This window comes from Aquila chrysaetos, chromosome 5 (genome assembly GCF_900496995.4).
Source record: "Aquila chrysaetos chrysaetos chromosome 5, bAquChr1.4, whole genome shotgun sequence".
Lineage (NCBI taxonomy): Eukaryota > Metazoa > Chordata > Aves > Accipitriformes > Accipitridae > Aquila > Aquila chrysaetos.
In genome coordinates, this window is record NC_044008.1 from 12,755,098 (window position 1) to 12,768,351 (window position 13,254).

Consider the following 13,254-nt stretch of genomic DNA (forward strand, 5'->3'; position numbering starts at 1 on the left):
TGTGTATGTGCTATGTTGCAGCTCTGTTCCAAACATTGTTCTCTGTTAAACTGATGATTCAAGAGTGAATCAGTACATATCAATGTATATAGACTGTGAAATTGTGCCTTAAAATGACTCAAGGCAAACCTAGAAAAAACAATAAAATTCTTATTCTAAATATGTTTTCCTTACCCAGGTAATTGATGATCAGAGATAGTTTGAGTCTGTGCCAGGAGTACAAATCACTGCATAGATGGCTCTCAACTGTGAAATTGGTCAGCCCATCCAAGGTCTACACTGCTTAAAATACTGAGTATTAAATATATTTTCACCTGTGTGTAAAATCTGAATAACAGCATTGTGTTATCTTCCTGCTACTTCTCAAGGTTTTTCACAGACTGATCAACTCCCGTTTAGGACTTTGGTAATGCAAATAAAACTACTGGATTTCTCTTTCTCTGGTGTATGTTTTTTTTTTTTTTTTTTTTAAGTATACATTGCAACAAAAGCTTTTCTGTGTATGGTTTTTTGTTTGTAATGTTGTTAGCCTTAGCTATTGTTCAATTTTTGTGAGTATTAAATTAATGCAGCAACACTTTTAAAGCTGTGGTGGTGTAAAGGCGCAGCGCTGATCTGTGTGTGTGTAGGGAAGTGTGCTTTGGATACTTTTGTGGTAGGTGTGTTTTGGGGTGGGTTTTTTTGTTGTGTGTCTTGGTTTTTGGTTGTTTTTTTTTTTTCCCTCTTCCGTTTTTTGGTGTGTTAGTGCTTTAGGATTAGTCAATCTATTGTCTGCTGCAGAAGTACTTGTTTGTCCTTGGGGAGATGAGAGAAGTTTTAGGAAGGGTATTGTACAGACTCTGAATGCTCATGATTTGTGCCAGTATCTTCTGTTCAAAGTAGATGGCTCCCAGCCTTGATTGAAGTGAGAAGTGATTTCTAACGTATGACTCAGTGATTTGATAGCATCTCTAAACCTGGATGGGTCAGGGGGAGGAAAAGTTTCTGTGAAGGTTAAAACTTGGGCAGGAATCCAGGTTAAAGTCTTCAGTGATGTCAGCTGCTAATCTAATAGCACTGCTTTGCCTCTGAGCAAAGTTCAGGTTTATGCCTTTTTTTTTTTTTTAAACATTTTGAATTGTTTAGTGGTTTAGGTTTTAACCACTTCTTGTTAGTAATGAAAAGCCTCATACGTGCCATGTTATCAGACTTTCCTTTTAGTATGTTTCCATACAAACTTCTGTGCTTCGTTTTCATAATGACGTATAAACCAGATGGATAAAATTGGAAACTTAAGTCATTTTTACCCTAATTATGTTGAAGGTACTTTACCAACAGGTACAATAACCAAGTATATCACAGTAATGTATGAGTTTGCATATCTAAATTATAGCTTTATTATATTATATCACTGGTAGAAATCTATTCAAGGTTCGGCTCATCTAAATATCAATACTGTAAATTTACCTCCCTTCTCCCCCTGTCCTGAGAAAGTTTCTTAGCAGTCCTGGTGACTGCATCTGGCTACACGTTTAAATAGCAGGCATTTGTCTGAAGTGTAAGAAATTCCTGGAAATAGTCAATTTTAAGTTATTATAGTAGATATGCATATTTAAAACTTTGGAATTCAGTTAGCAGCAGCCAAAGTCAATGCATGTGTTGTTTTCAATGTAGCTTTCTCAAATGATTTCTATTCTGGTCTAACTTGAGTGAAATAATTTAAAATCAAAATGTCTAACTTTGGTGTTTCATTTTGGTATATTCAATATGTATTTTTAAGGCTCTGCATTTGAGTTTCAGATCCCACCAGAGGATAAAACTTGATAACATTTCTGGACTTACAGTTTGGGGAGTCTCTTATTGTAGAATGCTTCATTGCTTTTTGTTAAGCAGTTTTTCTTTCTCAATCAATAGAATCATTTCTGTGGGTGGGGTGGGGGAGGAAAAGATCAATCTAAGCTTTAAAATCTTTTGTTGTTGTTTTTAGTTCAGAGCAAAGTGATTTTTAAACTATATTGTAGCCAGCCCCCTGGTGAATGAGCTGTTTGTTGCAATGACCACTTTCCTGTGACTTGGCTCTTAGTATATTTTCAAACAGCAAGGTGTCACTGCCATGAGAAGATTTGTCAGGTTTGGCAATAATTAGCATCACTGGGAGAGGCTTAGTAGAAAGCTTAAGGTCAAACTGTTTCCTTGAACTGATTTCTTTTTTCCTTTCCTAATGAGGTGATCCTTGCAAAGAGGGGTTGAGGAGTTCCTGGGGTTGAATGGGGAGGAGAGATTTTTGTGCTTTTCTAGATCATTAGAGGCCTTTAATCTCAAGTTCTCATCCTGAAGCTTTCATGAGCATTGATTTTCACTGGAAAAAAATCTGGGGGGATAGAGAAAGCAGAAGAGACTGCATTACACTTCATTTACGAGAACTTGAGCTAAAATCCCAAACATCGAAAAAGAAAATGTGCTCAGTGGACCTGGTATTTTTTAAGTGTTTATTTTCCTCAGAAGACCAGCCTGCTACTGGGTGGTTTTAGCAATGTCCTGGCCATAAAAAGGCAATGAATGACCTTGCCAGTGCAGGGATATTTCTTGAGCAGTATTTGAGGACTCATGTTCAGATCCTTCCCTCTCTGTGATAGTGCTCAGGTTAGTGATTTTTTTTTTTTTTTTTTTTTTTTTCCCCTTTGGGAGCTTAATGCTGCATTTTTAAAAGGGAAAATGAAAATGAAGAAAGTAGATAAAAAAGAGATCTTTTGGGCGCTTCATTTTAAAAATATTACTTTAAGTGCAAAGACTGAAATTAAAGCATGTTAATAGTTTCTTAGATTCAAGATTTCCTCACTCTTTGCCAGAATTGTGGAGCTGTTCCCACCATAACTGTCTGCATGGTGTGTAAAAGAAAGAGGTGATATTGCAAGTAATTGTTTTGGTCTGGAAAATGTTTTATTCAAATATAATTAAAATACTTTTAGGATTAAAGTTCTGAGTATGACTTGTTATTTTATATTAACTACCTTCTTCACTTAAACACTTTCTTTTTATGAGTAGCTGTTTCTGCAGTCATCTTGGTAAAGAGTCTGGGCAGTTTCTGCCTTGCTGGTGAGCTTCCATGTACCTGTTGCAAGATTTATTTTATTCAAAGTATTGATGAAAAAATAATCAGCTACTGAATGTATTTTTTTATTATTAATTTATTTTTTTTACAAAGTAGAATACTATACTAAAACAGTAAATAATAGGCAACATGGGGGTTGCTTATTGGTGAGGTGACCAGAAGAAAAGGTCAAATAATCAATCACAGTGTCCTACGATATATAACTTAAATTTAGCAGTTGGTTTGGAGCATTCTGTCTCGCTGGCAAACAAAAGTGTTTGGAAGCAGATCAGGTCATTGCCTCATGCTCTTTTTGGCTAGTAGGAAGCTGTTGGCATTTCTTTTTCACCTCCAGGGGAACTGAAGAAGAGAGAAATCAGGCGGTCTTAGTTTTAGATGTGGGCTTGTAGTTCTGGGCTCCCATGTTCAAACGTGACGTTCTTCACGTGTGGATTACTTATGCACTTTGAAATTGTAGTATATAGAAAAACTGCAGCATTTACTGTCAGGGGGTTCCCTGGGGCCAGGGGTCCAGGAGCTGTGGGTGGGGGTCAGGATCAGGCCCGGTGAGGGGAGCCGGGGTCACACCCAGCCCGGGGTGGGTGGGCAGGGTTGTGGGGACAGGGGTGGGCTGGGACAGGGGGGCCTGGCTTGGTGGGGCTCCTGGTCGGGCAGGGCTGGAGATGTCCTCCTACGGCCTGGCTGGGGCAGGCACCGATGGCCCCAGGGGCTGGAACGGGGCCCTGGGCAGGGTGGGGGTGCCCCGGGAGCACGTGGGGGCGTTAGGGTCCATGAGTACACTCGGGCGCTACATCTGCAAACTGACATCTTAATTTCTGCCCGTGTGCTAACAGAAATGTAACCTAACAGGCAGTATTAACCCTGGAAAAAACAGAGCTGTCCCAACGCTTGCAAACCGTGCACCACAAAAGCTTAAGATAAGTTTTGGGAACGGAGGCCAACTCTGTACAACATCGTTTTACCCGTTATGGAAATTATTGACAGTAAACTTGCCTGCTGGCTTACAAATAAGCACAGTCTTGTAACTGTCTCTTTTCTCTGTGGCAATTATGGACTCTTATAACGTTGTACAGTAACGTTTCAGAGAAGAGCAGGCTTTAGAAGATATCTAAATGAGCCATCTCGTGTAGATATATGGCTGTAGTCCCTTCGGTAGCTCTGTAGGTGGACTGGAGATTTTCTTTTTGCTGCTAGAGTAACAAAGTGCACAGCTGGATTCCAGCTGTGCTGAGTTTGGATGGAAGCGGTTTATGTGCTCATGCTCTCTCAGAAGACCTGAGTGCTAAACCTATTCACTTCAATTTATATTGCAAGTTGAAGAATGCGTTATGGTGCTTTTTGCGAATAAACATTCATACCTGAAAAAGTTTAAATGTAACCTTTAGATAGTTTCTGCTATCTCCTTAAACTGTGTATTTGTCTTAATAGCATCATTCTAGTCTGTATACATCACTAATTTCTAAACATAGAAATACTGACTAAAACAACGGGGGGAGGGGGGCGGAAATCCCTTAATCTAGCCATTTTAAATTGGTACCTGTTCCTACTATGAGCGCCATAGTGTCTCCTAAAACCTAAGAAGTGGAATTATTAGAAGCATTCTGTCTCACTTTATTAACTCTGTGATTCATCTCATAGGCTCAAAGAGCTTGTATTATGAAAAGCCTTGATTAGTCTCTTCCTTAATATTGCTGTGCTTACGTGGAATGGTATCTTTTCTGGCGTTTATTGCACAGAACAGGACATCAAACACACTCTAAGCTTCTTCCAGAGCAATAGGAAAACAAACCAACAGTGTCTGAAATCCTGGTTTAAGAAAGAGTTGACCGTCCTCACAAGACAGAACCTGGCTGGTGGAATTTGATCTGAGAGATGAAAATCTCTGCTCTGAAGAGCAGGGGCATCCCAGTGCACTTAATGGAAGTCTGCTTTATGTGTCTCAGGTTGTCTAACAAAAAAACCACTCCATAAATTACATCGTTATGCAAAACAAGACTAGTGAAAATAAATTGACTAGATTAAAAAAATAATAAATTATGTAATCTAATAGTTCTAAGAATAATGTCAACAGCTGGTTTAAAAAAATACCAAAACTGACCTTTCCAGTTCTAAGTGTATTCCAAATATACTTTGTCACTAGTTTGAGTTGCAAAGAGAATAACTTTGTTATTGTTACTCTTTTATTGAAATCCTTCTCATCACTGGAGAGATCTGCATCTTCATTCAGTGTTCTCCAAATTATTCTAGGTATCACTCTACAATGTGCCCTTTTTCATCTGTTTATTCCTTTATCACATCTCCCTCCACTGTATCGTGGCCCTAAACTGTGTGTGATAGGAAAGGTTGGCTGTTAATTTATTCCTTGTTGCCTCCTTGCTGGCACACTGAACTGACGGGCATAATTTCCTTTTGAATCCCACTGGGAACAGAGTTCAAGAACTGCATCGTTTGGCTAAAATATTCTAATTACAGAACGGTCATAGATCAGAGATTTGGCTATGTGCAGTCCTTTTGCATTGGTAGCTCTGACAGGGGGCTGTCCTGCTGGCTGTGAATTCCTGTGGCCTCATGTTTGTTCAGATCATTCAGTTAATTCCCCTGTTCTCAATGGAAACCATGTCAGATTATAAAAACCCATGAAGAGATTAGGTGGTGGGATGGGGGGAAGTTTAACATTAGTCTGCCTGCTCTGCCTAGTCTGCTGCTTCTTCAAGGGCTTTTTGCCCCTGCAGAGTCCCTGGCAGCCCTCAGGACAGGGATGTTTTGGTGCACTGAGACCACGATCTGCTTTATTGCCTAGAGCAGACCTGTGCAAAAGCTGCGTAATGTGGCCAGTGTGGGAGCCATGGCCAGTGTTTCTTCCAGAGCAGTGTGTATTATGAGCAAGATGATCAACTCTTACATGTCCAGTCTTTGGTGCTGATACTAGGATGAGCATTTCCAGCATGACAGTGGATGGATCCTAATTTGTGCACACAACTCTCTTCTCATTTTTCCTTACTGTAGTTTGTCAGCCTTCATTGTTGTAACACATGTCAGTTCTTGGGAAAGAGGTAAGTTATTTGTTCCAAGCTTGGGTAGTGTAATTTGTTGTTCTAATTTTCTTTCTATGGGTTGGTAGATAAAATTGCATCACTCCTCTTACCTATTTTTGTTTTGGCTCTGGAAATGTGACATGTACAAGATATCTTTAAAAATTTAACACGTTGAAATAATTGTGCTAGGTAATAATGTGCTGTTCTTGTCTTTCACCTGCTAAAGGTGAGGACCACTGAGGAACACAATGACAAAGCTTTTATGGTGCTCCAAAAAGCCTGATGTAAGTGTTCTGTGCATTGACTCCATATATTAGCTGGTGGCAGACTTAGTTTTTTGGCTTGGGGTTTTTTAAGTTGCTGTTCATAGTGCATATTTGCTAAGAGATAGCAGTCTTATCAGAGGATGTGGGTATTAATTTACAAGGGTTAAAAGGGATAAGAGCTGTGGGTCAGCAATTCCCTCAGCTGCAAACTGTTTTGAAATATAGAGTATACTAGACAAGTACAGTGTTACACTATTTTCACATCACTATTTCTATATCCAGTTTTGGCACCTGTTGGAGAGAGGATCTCGGGTTAGGTGGATCTTTGTAAGCATGCCTGTACTGAACCAGAGCACTTTTTATGTTATGTTCTTACGATATTTAGGGTAGAGGTATACGATAGGCAAAATGATATTCCCAATTCTGAATAAATTAACAAAGTTTTCTGTAATATCATCTCACAGTGAAGCGGGCATTCTTTTCTATGATATTTGAATTAATTAGAGGTGAATAGTATAGCTTTGGTGGAAGCCTTGAGTGTTTAAGTAATGTAAAAGCAGGGGACCTTTTGGCCTCAGACCCATTGGAGAGGTAATTACTGTAATTGAACTGCATTGGTTCCTTTCAGCACAGCTTGATGCATATAGTGTATATTTTGCTTCATATTTGTATAACACCTGTAATCTTAAGTAACACATGCTATTTTTTGGTGCATGAAGGTTTACAGTCTGTTTAAAAGGAATAATTTGATGTACTTCATAGTTGGAGTGATACAGTGTGAGCAGTGACATCAGAGAGAAAGAAGTTAATCACTACCATTAGGAAAGTGTTGATAAAGGCTCTCTCCGTGCTTTGTAAACACCCAACGGATCAGCACCAAAAGCTTCTCATTTAACACTTTTGACTAATAATTTAGATTAGTCATCCCAGTCTAGCTCTTGCTTTTTGCCAAGTCTTTCTCACTTGATGCTGGCAGCACTGGTTTCAAATGGAGGAGAAAGCTAGAAGAAAAAGCAAAGATGCCTACTTCAGTCATTCTTACTTGTGTTGCTGAGTAGCTTTTCATATACTACACAGAGTTGCTTTGGCCAGGAGAGGAAGCACACGATATTGTAGCTGCTGGCCCAGGTATGAAAGGTTCCCTGCTTCCTCTCCCTAAACAGATTACTGCCAGTGGGGCAGTGAAGAGACATCTGTGTCCTGACTTTCTGGACTCAAGCTTGAGCATGCAGTCACAGAGTTTAGGGCTGCCTCCCTTCTCTGTGCCGGGCTTCTCAGGAGATCTGTACTAATATCTCAGTCCTTCAGGGGCAATGCCAGTCAGAGGTTTTGGGCCTTGGTTTTGAACCGTTTCCCGACCTTCAGGTGCATCAAAAGTTGTTCAGAGGAAAATGAAGTCCTGCTTGTTGGAAAGCTGAGATGTGTGTAGACACCTAGAAATGTCTGAGTTCAGTTTTGCTCATCTTTCCACAAGAGAATCATAGGGACAGATTCCCTAAAGTATATAAAGAGGGCATGTGGTCTAAAAGATAATCTCTTGGCACCTTTTTTTCTTACTTTTGCAATTCAGTAGGGAGGGATAATCTTTTGGCCTTCAGTTCCCCTCCTGCCCTCCCAATGAATGATGGAGACTAAAGAAGAAAGAACAAGGCACAGTTCTAAGCTGATTTCCCAAGAGGTGTGTACTTGAAGATGTTTTTTGGGTTTGGGGGTTGTGGGTTTGGGTTTGTTTCCCCCTCCTCCCCCCCCATTCTTCAGGGAGAAAAGCCACCTATCTGAATTGGGAGATTAAATAACAACATTGATGTATGAGTAGTTATTCCTCCAGGTGAAATTTCAAGTACTGTGAATGTATACTTAAGAGGACTGAGAGTATAGCTTGCCCCAGAAAAGCTATAGCTGCTTCTGGTTTTCATGTTGCTTGGGAAGCTGGAACTGAAGGAAAAAGGCTTTCTTTCCACTCATGAAAAACTAAAATAGTATCTGTCTGTTTCCACAAAGTTCCAGTACCACTGTGAGTTTCTGTGCCCTTATGTCTGTATCAGTAGTGCTGCTGCTGCAGATTACAATTTTTTTACTCGGGCTCCTCTCTTCCCGTGACTAAAGGGAGAAGACCTGATACAGAAAAAGAAGTGGCCTTTTGCTTACAATGTATTTACTAGCCTACCCTCCTGTCTGCTCCATCTCCCAGACACATACAGTCTCCCCTATGTTTTGTGAGGCTACAAAATTTATCAGTCCTAGTATCTGTACTCATGATATACATGACTGTCTAAAAGGGTTTCTTCCTTGTCTTTAACTTGGAGGTGTTTGTTCTTTTTCACGTTAACCCTTCCCAGACTGCAAATCAAAGATGTAACATCAGTTTCCGTGTCTGTACATTAAAAAAAACCCTCAAAACCAAACTTTTGGCAGCAGCCAATGAAGATAAAAGCCTGAAATGTCATGTAACATTGTGCCCTTGCTTTCACAAGTGATCTAACAATGGTGATCAATTTATGATTTGTACTCTTTTTAAATAAAAAACCAAACCACTTTAGTAGGAGTGAGATACAGCTGTGTTGGTATGTTGTGCACAGTCTTCCATGTCCCCTCTTCCATTGCAGAGGTTTATCTTTGAAAGGGATGTATAGGCACTGAACTTAGATGCTCTGGCAAATCCCAGCTCTTAGTGCCAGAGCAGAAAATTCTGCAGAAAGCTTGAGGCTAACCAGAATCATAGTTGTTAGTGAGCCTTTTGGGTTTTTTTCTTTCTGTCAGAATCCACAGAAGGCAATATGTGTTGAGTGGCAAGTCTGAGGCAGTCCCCAAAGCAAACCAAGAGGGAGTATCACTTTGCAAGCGGTTTCTGGAATAACTCCAGACCTTAGAGCAAGTTGTATGGCTGCTAACCCACCCTTCCTGGAGCTGGTCCTTGCAATTAGCCAGGAGCTTTCAGTCTGGGAACAGACAGCTGACTATAGTTTCAGACAAAAGGAGGGAAATAGGCATTGTCCAGAGAGGGAAACTTGTGGAGCTGTACAAGAATCTTGCTACAAAGGTGCCAGTGGAGTAGAAGCCATGAAACATGGATATTGGATCATAACGATGTAGGACTTTTGAGTGTCTTTGAATAAAACCATGAAAAACAAACCAGGATTCCATCTATAAATACCTTCAGAGGAGGTGCTGTTGTGAAATTCCCACTCACTTTCCACAACTCCTGCAGTACACAGGTGATTTTATTAATTTAGGGCATTAGCTTTTCTTTGCCCAATTTAAATAACTTTCATTTGATCTAAAAAAATATTTCTAAATAGGCAAAAGTGTCTTCAGGTTATAGAAATATTAAAATCAGTGTTTAAAAAAAATAGAAGATGGAAACGTGTTCTGCTGATAATCATTCCCTCCAGAGACAGAAAAATAACTGTATGCTCTTTTATGCAATATCATGATTTGTGATAACAAACAGACCTTGTGTACTAAGTGCTACACTAGGAAGCCTGGATGGAATAGGCAGCCTGTTTTACTAGAAGCTGATCTTGGAAGGACGTTAACTGAAAATAGTCATTAAAAACATGCCTGTGTCAAACAAAACTATAGCTCTTAGGTAAACCATCTGGGAACCGTAATTTCATTTGCAAGTATGCTTCGGTGAATTGGTGTTCATGTTAATCCTCTCCAGTAATTCCTCCATACTGCATCATATTACCCTACTGACAAAAGTCAAGATCAAGAGTTTCATCCATTTTAAGGGATTCACCTGTTCAGCTGACAAATGATCCTTAACCATGTGTTATCAGGAATAGTGAAATGAAATAATTTGGGAACTGGGTATCTAATAGAGAAGGTGTAATATCCCCTGAATCTCAAAAGACTGTTGTCATCTCTCATGAATAACTGCTTTGTTCCTGCTATGGTAGCCAGTGTGCTGTGCAGCCTTTGCATGAAGAAATTGGAAGATATATTATAGCCCATTGCAGCTGAAAAAAAATCAGCATCTTTCTTGGACTAGGTAGCAGTACCAAGGAGAAAACTTGCACCAGGGCTTACAGGGCCAATAGTGTAGAGAAAAACCTGCCCCCAGAATATCCTTGCGCATTGTAAGTCAACCTGATGTCCTTTTTTTTTTTTTTTTTTTTTTTTTTTTACCTGGTACCAGTTATAAAACACCCTGTGGTCTCTTCAAGTGTCAGAACTCCTCTGAACGGGTGATAAATGGTGTCTTACAGATTGGAAAGGTTGCTGCTATATATCTTTGCATAGCTCTCCAGAGCCAGATAAAATACGGGAAGGAAGCAGATGCAGTAATATTCATGCCTTTTTGCCGAGAAGGCTCTGGCTCACAGTGCTGATTAGCGTGAGAGCAGGATTTTCAACATACTTCTTTCTTCATTAGGGAGTTTTAAGTTATCAAATGCAACTCTCAGTTCGTAGCAACTCAAAATAGATACCTGCATGAAATGGTGGTCACTTCCATGAACTTCATAGCGAAGCTAACAAACCTGGCTTATTCTCCTGTTGGAGTCAAAGCAATAATGTGAATATATGGTGTCTAGTATCTTAGTACTTGGATGTCTTGGTCCTATTGCTGCATTAAATGCATTTTTTTTTTCTTATGTTGATTAAAATGGTCCCTTTAAATAGGCCTATGTTTAGCCTATTAAGGGAAGAGAATCTGCTTAAAAGGTTACTATATCCTGTTGGAAATCCTTCTGGCAGCGTTACCTATGTGTATTTATAGGTGATGCATTTATTCTGCTTAGTCCTAAAATAAAACATTAATTATTATGATCATTTGTTGAATTGGAAGCCTTCTTGGATGAGACCCATAATGATACTTGTATTTTGGAAAAGTCATCCTAATAGTCTTAAACACAAATTTCCTCAGTAAATGTGATAAATATTTATTTTTCCTTTCAGGCATAAACATTAAGATCATCGATACTCTTACAAAATGAAAGTGGGGAAATCATACGTTCTGTAATGATATCTGCTTGTTAAAATGCTATGGTGTACTGAAAACATTAATATGTGCATTTGCCAAATTATTTATGATGGTCAGTTGGTGACAAATTTGAGCAGATGTCTTTTTCAATGGCCAGAGGCAAATAGGAACATATAATTCTTAATTCTGAGGTGTCCATATTTCAAGAATAATTACGTTTCGCGTACTGCAGTTGATGATGCCACGAAAATCCTCTTGATAATTCTCCTTATATCATTACAGTAAAGAACAGGCAAACTCTATTTACTTGAAGTTATCTTTTCTTTTCTTTTTTTTTTCTTTGATCTGGCAAGATATGTTTGCTTGGTCAACATAGAGAATATTTCCAGGTTTGTAAATGTAATTTTCTATCAGAAGTTGTCATTGTATTAAATTGGAGACCTGTCATGCCTGTGATCTGTGATAAGAGACACTAAGGAAAAAACACCAAGTAGGCGTAACTCCTTTGTAATTTAGGAAAGCAGAGTGGAGTTATGGTTATAAAAGTTGTATCAGCAGATTAATTTCCAGGGGTGCTTGATATTAGCAGAAGAATGTGGCAATTATTGTTACGATGGAAAGCTGCCATCCATTTTAATGGATCTGCACACATTATTAAAGGGAATAGAGAAAAAAAAAAATCAGTAAAAAATACATGTACTTTACTGTTGTGGTAGGGTAGAAGTCTTAGTCTTATTTTGTGAAGCTACAACTGCTGACAAAAGACTTCCAAGCAGAAAGTGTGTAGTACTGTGGATTTGCCAACACTATTTGCATGAGAAAACAACCCTGTGTTTTTCCCTCAGGGCTTCAGAGGTTTTCTGAAAATTCGGCATTTTTTGTGCTAAAATGTTAATGAGTATTAGTAGCTCATTTCCATTGATCTCCCCTGGGGAAATGAGACTTTTGCAGTCATACCATCTCTGAATGCAGGTAGTGGGATGCAGGTGATAACTGCAAAATCAGTTGTCCAACTTAAGCCTGGTTTGACAAAAAGGTGAATTTCCAGTGAATGTGATACTGCAGGCTTTGGAAAAAGGAGAGTCAAATACAAAGCTTCAGTTTGAACACAGTAGACATTGGAGAATTCGCATGGGAAAGAGCTGGTGTAAATGCCCCATGCTGGATTGGTACATCTACCAATACTTTTCTTGTTCTGATGTTTGTAAATAAAATGTTAGCAAATACAGATCAAAACAACCTCATCGAGTCCTGTTTTGTTTCTGTGTCTGATCTGGTTCTAGGAAAATTGACACTTGCACAGGGAGCCAGCAATGGAGCTGTAAGCAGCATAGCATTCTGTGTAGTTTCTTTTGGAACATAACTGTTTCTAACATTGCTCCTGATGTTTGTAAACATTACTCCAATTGTTTGTAGGGGTTTTTTTTTTGGGGGGGGAGCTTATTTTAAAAAATGCTTATTTGACTTATAGCTGATGTAATAAATTCAAGCCAAAAGACACCTTTTACCTTCATATTGTCCTTAAAAGTTCTTATAAAGGTGTGCCTACAGCATATTGGGAGTCTTGTTCCAGCCTGCAAATAGGTTCATTCCACATTAGGCACTGGTCCCCGCGGCCCTCACTGCCCCTTCCTCCATGCCTCTTGGTTCCTTTCAACAGGGAAGAAATTCACAGGCAAATCCCACCCCAGGAGCATTGTTGGATTTCGCAGCTCTGACATATTTTATGAATGCTGTCCCTTGAGTTGACCTTCGTCATAAGAAGAAAGATGATCTCTCTACCAGTATTTGTCTCAATTCAAATGTCTTTTGTAATGGCTTACAAATGTATGAAGCCATTTCTTACTCTTGCAGCTACTACCATATTCGCATCTGTACCTCCCTTAATTGCATTGGATGCAGAAATATCTCTTAATAGAATGAACACCACATTTT

At 39.2% G+C, this 13,254-nt stretch overlaps 1 protein-coding gene across 15 annotated transcripts in view; it reads left to right on the forward strand.

The window, feature by feature from the left end:
- Positions 1–13,254, forward strand: part of MAGI2 (membrane associated guanylate kinase, WW and PDZ domain containing 2) — a 765,356-nt gene that overhangs the window by 124,626 nt on the left and 627,476 nt on the right. The window lies entirely within an intron of this gene.